The 12,336-nt window shown below is 45.8% G+C and overlaps 1 protein-coding gene across 9 annotated transcripts in view; it reads left to right on the forward strand.

Moving 5' to 3' along the window:
* TENM1 (teneurin transmembrane protein 1) overlaps positions 1-12,336 on the forward strand; it is a 1,380,190-nt gene that overhangs the window by 1,158,022 nt on the left and 209,832 nt on the right. The window lies entirely within an intron of this gene.

Raw genomic sequence — 12,336 nt, forward strand, 5'->3', positions numbered from 1 at the left:
ATCCATTAAACACCACAATGTCTCTCTCAATACTTCAAACTCCTTTGCTCTCCCATTACCAGGTGCAATGCAAGCTTACCTTCCAGGGATAGATAGCAATAATCATCACTGCTACGTGTCCTCCAGAACCCACTCCTCAATTACTCCGGCCAGTACAGAGACGCTGCCTCCTTACTTTTTCTCCCAGGCTCCCATTTAGATGCAGGGTCATATAAAGACAAAAACCAAGGACATTGTGTACTCTGCAATGTACCTTTATTTGCCCCAAAAACAGTGATAGCACTCACTAGATTGATAAATCAGTCACAGCATACAATGTACAACTGGTCCACCACTGACTCACCACCTCGGCCAGCGAACGGCGTGATGTCACAGGCTCGACTCCCTTTACGCGTTATGCCCTGTGATTGTTCCTTCTTCAGTAGGCCCAGTAGGTGTGTTATCTATCCCTAGAAGGTGAGCTTGCATTGCCCCTGGTTATGGGAGAGCACAGAAGTTTGAAGTATTGAAGGAGACACTGTGCTGTTTATTGAATCTTAATATTTGATGGACATCAATAATCACTATATGTTATTGTGTATGGACTTATGAATATATTTACCTTTCAGGTTTCTATAAGTGCACTTTTGGAAGGTACATTATTTTATAGAGAGGTGTTGTGCTGCACTTTCTGTATTTAATTGGGATTGACAACAGTAGATGTCCTCTCATGTTTGTGGATATATCTGATGCCATTTTGAGAGTAAAAATAGACTTAGATGTAGAATGTATTTATATACTTATGTTTATTTAGTTGTAGGGAAAATACCTCCTCTGCATTAATCAGAGACTGCTTGCTAACTACTGCACTGGCATATCATATTATTTTGTTTTCTGTCCTAAGACTGATTTTTTTGTGTTAATAGTGCCTACCAGAGGATAGACAACTACATTATCTGTTAAAAAAACTAAAACCTTATGATGCGTGAGAGTGTACATCAATTACTCTTGCTTTTTTCTTGCACCTGCAGTAAGGCAGAAACAGTGTGATTTACTTGTTGTATCTCAGCTAGCTACCTTTGTCACTGTAGGGAGCAGTCCTATGTCTATTAAAACCAGTGAAGAAAGATATTATAAGCTAGTCTCTTTTATCTTTAGAATGTAGAATGTTCCCTGTAGCAGCCAATTAGATTCAAGCTTCTATTGTGGAATAGTTTCTTTCTAGTGCATGCTGTGACCTGATTGGTGGCTGTGGGACAAAAAAAAATATTTTTTTTTTTACATTTGACAAAAGATGAGTTAAGTCCATAGTTTCACTGTAGTATAATTTGAAAGGTAAGTCATGTGGTACTTAGGCACAATTTCACACCTACCTTAGGTTTTGTTTTTAAACAACATTAAGGTGAAAATAGAAAATTAAGCCTAAAAGTAAATAGGAAAAAGTTTGGCTGTAGTGCGCTAGATCATTCCACTGTTTTTTGTAATAAATCTGGTTATCAGGGATCCCCTTTTTCTTACTTGTGCAAAGTTCCTAAAAGTAACGTTCTTCCCTTTTTTAAATTACATTCCACTTGTCCCCTGGCTTGATTCTCAACTAGATGATTATGAGGGTTCACAAGGAATAAATATGTGAATGAATGAGCTTGTCAAGCCCAGATAAACTATAGCACTCAGGAGTGTTCTGATAAACCAAGCATAACATAGATGGTAATTGTAAAGAATCTACCAAATGGATGAATCATACAAAATGGGTAGGAAATTGAAAGTACCAAATCGGATATAAGGGATGACCATTTTGGAAAATAATTAGTAAATGACAATATAAATGATATGTGCCAACAGTATTGAAAGGTTTGTGTAGAATAGCCCAGAGTGCTAAACATAGCTAAAACTAGGAACTGCAGCTAGAAGACCCAAGAGGGTGCTCTGGAAGAAAACAAAAGAAACAACAGCAGGGCAGCACAGTGGCTAAGTGGTTAGTACTTCTGCCCAGCAGCACTAGGGTCGTTGGTCGACACTATCTGCCTGGAATTTGCATGTCCTCCCTGTGCTTCCTGTGTTTCTTCTGGTTACTCTAGTTTCCTTCCACACTCCAATGACATGCTGGTACGTTAATTGGATTCTATCTAAATTGGCCCTAGTATGTGTATATATGAGGGCAGGGACTGAAGCACTGTGTAAATTGAAAGTGCTATATAAGTACCTATAATAAATAAAATAATAAACCCTATAGTGTAGGGTTAAAGATCTAAATAAATTACAATTTATTGAAAAATAGAAATGCACTCACAAAAGTATGTATGTATAGATGGAGGAAGCCGCTGCAAATGATGCAGTCGGTCTTTAACCCAGAACTGGAATCCCTTATGTCATTGTAGGCACAGGACGTGTTTCAAAGCCTGTTGGCTTCTTCATCACCCCCCTCCATCTTCAGCATGCTTCATTTCCAGCCGGAGGCCAAGGCTGGTGGTTCTCTGGCTGCCCCTCAGACATTTCTGGCTCCCAAGTCACCCTTTCAGTTCATTTCGATTTATAAATAAATTGTCATTTATTTTATTTTTTAATATACTATGGGGTTGCATTGTTGTTCTTTTATTTTCTTCAGTGGTTGGAGAATGAAGATTCAGCCCTTTTCTGCAGCATTCTGGTATATCCACCTCACCAGGGGCAGACTGACCATTCGGGCACTTGGACACTGCCCGAGGACCCAGGGCCATTAGGGGGCCCCATGAGGGGCTCCTGGGAGGATGGGGAGGGATGGATGGAGTAAGCGGGCCAGTCCTGTGAGGAGAGAGAGAGACCAAGAGAGCCCAGGGAGGAAGAGGACACTTCCCGAACTGGTCAGAGAACTCAGCTCAGGGCTCAACATTGGTTCATCAGCACCACCGGCAAGCAGGCAACATGTGTGACTTGTTTTACTCATGTCCCTTGTGTCAGTGGGAACAGCGATGCAGAAGCCTCTCTTACAATATTATCTACATAGCCCTGCCTCCCAGCAGGAGGTATGGCTGCTGTTTCACCCAAATACAGTTGGATGCCAATTCGTCTCCTGCCCTGTCACACAGCTCTGCACCCGGCCTCCTCCTGAAGTCCAGGCTGTGTGGGAAGTACAATGTGCGGCTTGGAGAATGAAATGTCTGCTGAAGCAAGGTTGGTAAGAGCCAGTGACTTCTCTTATCACAGTTGAACAACAAACCCTGTTTACTATCAGTGGTGAACATGTGTGCAGAGGGGGTACAGCAATGCAACATGCATGCAGTGATGGACTATGTGTACAGGGAAGTACAGTGATGGAACATGGGGGTTAGAGAACCCTTTGTGTGTGTGTGTGGGGGGGGGGCACTGTACTTCATATAATGGAAGGACCCTGTGTGTCCTGAGTGGGGACAGTGTACTCATAATGGGGGACCCTCTGTCATGCCATGTGGATCAGGGGGACTACATTCCTTATATTGAGAGACCCCTGTGTGTCCTGAGGATGGGGGGCACTGTAGTTATAATGGTGACCACCTGTGTAACCTTGGAATGGGGATCTCAGTACATCTTATAATGGGGACTCACTGTATGACCTGGGGATGGAGGCTTTGTACACCTTGTAATGAGGGGCACACTTTGTGACCTGAGAATTAGGACTTATTGTGCTTTATAATTGTCTCTCCTGCAAACAGTGATAGCTGCTGGCTGTTACATAGCTACCTGCTTGCTGTTCAGATCTGGATCATCAACGTCCTTTGTGGCTCTGAAATGTTATGAGATGAAATGGAAAGAACTGTAAGGGAATTCAGTGCTGAAAGTATGCAAAACTGTGAAATAGGTTGTGCTTATTTGTTAAAGAAGCTTAAAGGATAAGTCCACCTTTTAGAAAAAAAATAGTAAATGCACATTTTTTTGCAGGTAGAAAAAGTTACATTTATTATTATTTTATTATTTTTGGAGCCTGTAAAGCATTGCACCAGTGATCAGCAAATCGCCATGCAGGTCTCTTCCAGATCTGTCAGCGTATCTGTGTGCCTGTACATCGCGTACAGGCAAGCAGATAGAATCTGACAGGAAGAATCAATGAACTACCACAACGCAGTGGTAGTTCATTGAGAACTACAAGCCGACAGCTACAAAGGTGTTGGGGCTTGTAGTTTATTCACACACAGAGCTGTGTGAAGAATGATGCGGCTGTGTGGGCAGAGCCTCGCATGGACTGATTTCAAAAAGTGACAGCATGTACTGCAGGGGTAGGTAACCTTGGCCCTCCAGCTGTGTTGAAACTACAAATCCCATCATGCCTCTGCCTCTGGAGTCATACCTGTGATTGTGAGGGTCTTGCAATGTTTCATGGAACTTGTAGTTTCAAAACAGCTGGAGGGTGGAGGTTGCCTACCCCTGTTGTATGGGGAACTTCTCCCCGTAATGCTGTCACAGGGAAGGGGGATCGCACATCGGCTGAAGCATTGGGAACATGTTACATATTCCACCCTAAGCATGGATAAAACACGTTTCCAAAGGTGAACTTATTTTTTAATGATAAGGATTATTTATAATAGAATGATAATCAAGGAAGACACCTAGAAGTTTTTTGAATTTGTCAATACTCCCAGCTAATGATAATATCTAGGGAAGGGAGTTCCATATTGTTGCTGCTTTATGGTTATAAAGAACCCAAGCACAGAAAACTTTGCAGAGCTCTCACATTTTTGCAGGGGGCAAGCAATTGTCTCAGAACTCAAGCAGTTTTTTTCAGTACCTTCACTATCACAATGCCCTCACAGTATCAAAATGCCCCAGACTGTATCACAATTTCCCTCACAATATCACAGTGTTCCTGCAGTATCACAGTGCTTTCAAAGTATTACAATAACCCACAGTATCAGCAGTACCACAGTACCCTCACAGTCTTACAGTCTCTCTGCAGTACCACAATGCCCCTGCAGTGTCACAGACCCCCAGCAGTATCACAGTTTACCTGCAGTATCGGAAAACCCCAGCATTTTCACATTGCTCCAGCAACACTACAGTGACCCCACAGTATCACAGTGCCCTGCAGGATCACCCCCACAGTACCACTGTGTGTTAGCAGTATATCTTCACAGTATCTCAGTGCCCCTCAGTATTAAAGTACCCCAGCATATCACAGTATTCCCCCAGTATCACAGTTCCCCAGCAGTATCACTGAACTCCTGCAGTAACACAGTACCCTGAGGTATCACAGTATCCTAGCAGTATTACATAACCCAAGTAGTATCACAGTCAGTATCCCTGAGGTATCACCATGTCCCAGCAGTATTATAGTACCGATGTATCACAGTACTCCCAGAATATCACAGAACCCCCACAGTATCACAGTCTCTCCTTAGTATCCCAGTATTACTATATACCTTCAGTATTATATTTCCCCCCCATAGTTTCACAGTGCCTCTGCAGTATTACAGTGTTCCAGCAGTATTAAAGTGTTCCTTCAGTACTGCAATACCCCCCACAGTTTCACAGTGCCCCCGCAGTAACACAGTACCACGCTCTATCACAGTACATCCTCTGTATAAGAGTGTCTCTGTAGTATGACAATGCTACCACATTATTGCAGTTCTCACCTCAGCACTAGGGATGGGCTGACTGTTCGAGTCGAACATGAGTTAGACTCGAACATCAGCTGTTCGATCGCTCAACGAAGATCGGGCCATTCGCGCCAAATTTGAGCTGCGCGTCACGGCCCATAATGCACTGCGTCATCGCAGTGCTTTGCTGGCTGATGATTGGCCAAGCATGCACTATGAACCGCATGCTTTGGCCAATCACAGCTCCGTAAGCAAACAGAGCCATATTTGGCCAAAGGCAGGGTGCCTTTGGCCAATTATGGCTCAGGGGGTTAAGTACACGCCCCACACTATATAAGGCCACCTGCACGTCGGCCCTGTGTAGTGTATTGCTGGCGTTATAGAGAGATAGATAGAGAGAATGTGTCATTTCATTAACTTTGAGCAGGCAGTTTATTCAGTTAGCTAGATCTCACCATATTGACAGAAAAACACAGAATTGTTGACATTTTTGCAGATTTATTAAAAAAGAAAAACTGGAATATCACATGGTCCTAAGTATTCAGACCCTTTGCTCAGTATTTAGTAGAAGCACCCTTTTGATCTAATACAGCCATGAGTCTTTTTGGGAAAGATGCAACAAGTTTTTAACACCTTCATTTGGGGATCCTCTGCCATTCCTCCTTGCAGATCCTCTCCAGTTCTGTCAGGTTGGATGGTAAACGTTGGTGGACAGCCATTTTTAGGTGTCTCCAGAGATGCTCAATTGGGTTTATGTCTAGGCTCTGTCTGGGCCATTCAAGAACAGTCATGGAGTTGTTGTGAAGCCACTCCTTCGTTATTTTAGCTGTGTGATTAGGGTCATTGTCTTGTTGGAAGGTAAACTTTTGGCCCAGTCTGAGGTCCTGAGAAGGTTTTCGTCCAGGATATCCCTGTACTTGGCCATATTCATCTTTTCCTCGATTGCAACCAGTCGTCCTGTCCCTGCAGCTGAAAAACACCCCCACAGCATGATGCTGCCACCACCATGCTTCACTGTATTGGACAGGTGATGAGCAGTGCCTGGTTTTCTCCACACATACCACTTAGAATTAAGGCCAAAAAATTCTATCTTGGTCTCATTAGACCAAAGAATCTTATTTCTCACCATCTTGGAGTCCTTCGGGTGTTTTTTAGCAAACTCAATGCGGGCTTTCACATGTCTTGCACTGAGGAGAGGCCTCCGTCGGGCCACTCTGCCATAAAGCCCAGACTGGTGGAGGTCTGCAGTGATGGTTGACTTTCTACAACTTTCTCCCATCTCCCGACTGCATCTCTGGAGCTCAGCCACAGTGATCTTTGGATTCTGCTTTACCTCTCTCACCAAGGCTCTTCTCCCCCGATAGCTCAGTTTGGCCGGACGGCCAGCTCTAGGAAGGGTGCTGGTCGTCCCAAACGTCTTCCATTTAAGGATTATGGAGGCCACTGTGCTCTTAGGAACCTTAAATGCAGCAGAAATTTTTTTGTAACCTTGGCCAGATCTGTGCCTTGCCACCATTCTGTCTCTGAGCTCTTCAGGCAGTTCCTTTGACCCCATGATTCTCATTTGCTCTGACATGCACTGTGAGCTGTAAGGTCTTATATAGACAGGTGTGTGGCTTTCCTAATCAAGTCCAATCAGTATAATCAAACACAGCTGGACTCAAATGAAGGTGTAAAACCATCTCAAGGATGATCAGAAGAAATGGACAGCACCTGAGTTAAATATGAGTGTCACAGCAAAGGGTCTGAATACTTAGGACCATGTGATATTTCAGTTTTTCTTTTTTAATAAATCTGCAAAAATGTCAACAATTCTGTGTTTCTCTGTCAATATGGGGTGCTGTGTGTACATTAATGAGGAAAAAAAATGAACTTAAATGATTTTAGCAAATGGCTGCAATATAAGTGAAGTGAAAAATGTAGGGGGGTCTGAATACTTTTCGTCCCCACTGTGTATACAGGCTTGTGTGTGTATATATATATATATATATATATATATATATATATATATGTATAGTCTAGCCAAGCCTATACCTGACTGTAGGCCATTCCTGGTGTACTGTTTTTAGTAAACTTCAGGAGTTGTTTTGCTATTCTAATTGTACAATATGTCTGGAAGGCCACCAAGGAGAGGCAGACGCTCACAGGCCATTAAAAGAGGGCAAGCAGACTCTGTGTCTACAGCCAACAGTGCTAGTTGTGGACACAGTGCATCCTCAGCACGTGGCCGTGGGGCCACGCTTTTCCTTTTTTTCGGCAGCTGGCCGTGTTGAGCCATAACATGCAGAAGAGTTGGTAGAGTGGATGACCAAGCCATCCTCATCCTCCTCATCCTCTGTTACCCAGGCTCAGGGTACTTTGTCTGCCAATGCAGCTGCCAAAGCGGCCTCTTCCATCTGCTCAATGTCATCAGTCACTCCTTCCCTAGCCCCATCATCATGCCCTGAGGAGTCCCCCAAACTGTTCGACCACAGTGTAGGGTACATGTTGCACGAGGATGCGCAGCGTTTTGAAGGCTCTGATGATGGTACCCAGGTTGAGGATGAAGACAGTAACATGAGCCCAGAGAGAGGGGGTGCCCAAGAAGGACAAGAAACTGGCAGTCATGTTCCCCCAGCTGCAGCATACTGCCAGGTTTGCTCCAGTGGCGAGGAGGGAGGGGATAATGAGGTCACTGACTCTACGTGGGTGCCAGATAGAAGAGAGGAGGAGGAGGCACATCTCCAATGAGGCAGGATGCCCTCCAGGGGCCAGCTTAAGGGCAGGCAACCGACTGCTTCACACCACAGAGCAACGCATGTGCAGGGCGCTACTGACTCCATGCGTTTTTCCAAAAGTTCTTTGGTGTGGGCCTTTTTTGAGATGTGTGCAGCAGATCGCACCGTTGCTGTTTGCAACATATGTCTGAAGCGTATCAAGCGTGGCCAAAACAGCAGCTGCTTGGGCACCACATGCTTGACCAGACATATGTCGAGCTCCCATGCAGTCCATTGGCAACAGTACTTAAAAGACCCACACCAAAGAACAAAGCAGACCTCTCCTTGCTTCTCATTAGTTGGGATCTCCAACCCCACTATAACTTCAGTCCTCTCAGAGACCTGCACTGAGGGGAATGAAGGTGTAGAATTAGGTGTCCCAAGCACTTGCGGGCAATCTGCTAGCGGTACACCAACATCCGATTGTAGCAGGCAAATTTCCCTACCCCAGTTGCTAAACCGTAGAAAGAAATGTGGTCTCAGCCAACCACATGCTCAGCGGCTGAATGCTAGTTTGGCTAAATTGCTAGCACTCCAACTGCTGTCTTTTCAGCTGGTAGACTCTGCCCCCTTTCGAGAATTTGTGGAATGTGCGGTACCTCAGTGGCAGGTTCCCAAATGCCAATTTTTTTCTCGGAAGGCCATTCCGGCTCTCTACCAACATGTGGAAGGCAATGTCTTGGCCTCGTTGGACAGGGTGGTCAGCTGTAGAGTGCATATTACTGCTGACTCATGGTCCAGCAGGCATGGACAGGGACGTTACCTTTCTTTCACAGCGCACTGGGCAACCCTGCTGGCAGCTGGGAAGGATGCAGGACAGGGTGCAGTATTGTTGGAGCTGGTTCCACCACCATACCTCCAAAATGCTGGTAGTGGTGATTCTGCCACACCTCTCTCCTCCACCCCCTCCTCTTCTTGTTCCTCTATGGCCTCTTCCTGTGCAGATTTTTCCTCAGAACCAGCGGTGCTCTGTAGGCGTTCTAGGGGCTACGCAAGCACTCAGGCAAAAAGATGCCATGCGGTGCTTGAGTTGGTCTGCTTAGGGGACAGGGGCCATACTGGGGCAGAGATTCTGGCAGCTCTGCGGGGGCAGGCTCAGGCTCAGAGGTGGTTGATGCCATGCCAGCTTCAGCCAGGAATGGTTGTTTGCGACAATGGCACCGACCTCCTCTCCGCCCCTTTGACAGGGACACTTCACCCATGTTCCCTGTTTGGCTCAAGTCCTTAATTTGTTGGTGCAGCGGTTCTTGTGCAGGTACCCAGGCTTACAGGATCTCCTGAGGTAGGCCAGGAAAGTCTGTGGGCATTTCCGCCGGTCATATAATGGCAGTGCTTGGCTTGCTGACCTCCAAAAGGAATGCAACCTGCCCAAGAACCGCCTCATCTGTGACATGTCCACCAGGTGGAACTCAACGTTGGCAATGCTGCAGTGGCTGCACATGCAGCAGAGGGCCATCAATGAGTACCTGTGTGAGTATGGCACCAGGACAGGGTCAGGGGAGCTTGGCTTTTTTTTCGCCATGCCAGTGGCTCATGATCAAGGATGCATGCACTGTCCTGTCACCATTTGAGAAGGCCACGAGGATGGTGAGCAGTGACAGTGCATGCATCAGTGATACTGTCCCTCTTGTCTACCTGTTGGAGCACACGCTGCGTGGAATAATGGACAGGGCACTTGAGGCAGAACAGAGGGAGGAAGAGGAGGACTTCCTTACCTCTCAAGGCTCCCTTTATCCACAGTATTCTTGCAGGCCCACCTATCACACAGGAAGAGGAGGAGGATTGTGTCAGCATGGAGGTGGAGACTGGCACTCAGCATCAGCAGCAGTCTTCAAGGGATCGTTTTCAGGCCCCAGAAACCCATGGACTTGTACGTGGCTGGCAGGAGGTGGCTGCAGATCAGGTCGTCCTTAGTGACCCAGAGGACTCTGGGCCGAATGCCTCAGCAAACCTACGCTGCATGGCCTCCCTGATCTTGCAAAGCCTGCGAAAGGACCCTCAGATTTGTGGTATCAAGGAGAGGGATCAGTACTGGCTGGCAACCCTTCTTGATCCACATTACAAGGGTAAGGTGGCGGAACTTATCCAGCCATCGCAGAGGGAGCAGAGGATGAAACATCTTCGGGAGGCCTTGCAGAAAGGTTTGTGCAATGCATTTCCAAAGCCTGGGAGGTTACAATTTCCTGGTCCTCCTGGACAACATGTTGCTGAGGCTTCGGTCAGTCACAGAAGGAGCGGTGGAGAAGGTGGCCGTCTGACCGATGCGTTCAGACAATTTTTTAGTCCGCAGCCCCAAGGTCTGATCGGTTCCAGCAACCATCGCCAGCGTCTGTTGTACATGGTGCAGGAATACCTAGGGGCAAGATCAGACTTGGAGACCTTTCCAACCGAAAATCCACTGAGTTACTGGGTCTTGAGGATGGATCACTGGCCAGAGCTTGCACAGTATGCAATTGAGCTACTGGCCTGTCCTGCATCCAGCGTTCTTTCGGAACGCACATTCAGTGCCGCTGGAGGCTTTGTAACCCATCACAGAGTGCGCCTGTCCACTGACTCAGTTGATCGGCTCACCTTCATAAAAATGAATCAGTCTTGGATCACCAGCTACCAAGCACCTGATGCTGATGTAACTGAATAATTTTTTTATGAATATGAGATCCCTTGAAAACTGCCAATGCTGATGCTGAGTGACTATCCTGTTATGCTGAGTGACTATCCTATTCCTCCTCAATGTTCATGTTGATAGCTTCTAAGAACATTTTTGGTTGGTTGTTTAATAGGGGCGTGTAATTACAATTTTTGCTGTAATATTTTGCAGCTGGGCTCATTCCTGCACTCAACAAGAGTATCTGTGAGGGGTTGCGGTGTTGTGGCACCACTACCACTGCCTAAGGCCCAATTTTTCTGCCCCTGTTTAACAGGAGCGTGTAATTACAATTTTTGCTGTAACATTTTGCCGCAGGGCTCATTCCTGCGCTCAACAAGAGTATCTGTGAGGGATTGCAGTGTTGTGGCACCACCACCACTGCCTAAGACCCAATTTTTCTGCCCCTGTTTAACAGGGGCGTGTAATTACAATTTTTGATCTACTATTTCATAGCAGGGCCCGTTCCTGTGCCCACCAAGAGTATTTGTGAGGGCTTACAGTGTTGTGGCACCACCACACCACCACCAAAGGCCCAATTTTTCTGCCCCTGTTCAACAGGGGCATGTAATTACAATTCTTGATTCTTGAATTCTTGAATTCTTGATATAATATTTCACAGCAGGGCCCGTTCCTGCTCTCAACAAGAGTATCTGTGAGGGGTTGCAGTGTTGTGGCACCACTGCCTATGGCCCAATTTTTCTTCCTCTGTTTAAGAGGGGCATGTAATTACAATTTTTGATCTAATATTTCACAGCAACGCCTGTTTCTGCGCTCAACAAAAGTATCTGTGAGGCTGTACAGTGTTGTGCCATCACCATCACCACCGCCTAAGGCCCTATTTTTCTGCCCGTTTTAACAGGGGCATGTAATTACAATTCTTGATATAATATTTCACAGCAGGGCTCGTTCCAGTGCCCAGCAAGAGTACTGAGGGCTTAGAGTGTTCTGGTACCACCAACACCTAAGGCCCAATTTTCCACAGAGTGTATAGGGCAGGCCGTATAGTATATACAGGCGGTTCCCTATTTCCAAAAATCCGACTTACAAACGACTCCTACTTACAAACGGAGACAATAGGAAGTGAGAGGAAATCTACCCCTAGGAAGGGAAATTCTCTCCTGTAAGAGTTAATATGGGAAAAAGGTGTCTCCTCCACTGATTTATCACCAATCCTTGTTTCCCTTAAAAATCCCAGATTTTCAAAATCCAATTGTCATTGGGACAAAAAGTGAGGTGAAATCTTCTGAACTGGGGCACAGACAGCAAAACAAATGTTAGAGGGGTGATAACCCTTCCCCATGTTTTCCAAAAAGCTTTAAAATAGATTTTTTGGCCGGAGCTACACTTACAAAATGTACCTGTTCCAAACAGAATCTACATAAGAACAAACCTACAGTCCCTGTCTTGT

The sequence above is a fragment of the Aquarana catesbeiana genome, linkage group LG09 (assembly GCF_042186555.1).
Source record: "Aquarana catesbeiana isolate 2022-GZ linkage group LG09, ASM4218655v1, whole genome shotgun sequence".
Classification (NCBI taxonomy): Eukaryota; Metazoa; Chordata; class Amphibia; order Anura; family Ranidae; genus Aquarana; species Aquarana catesbeiana.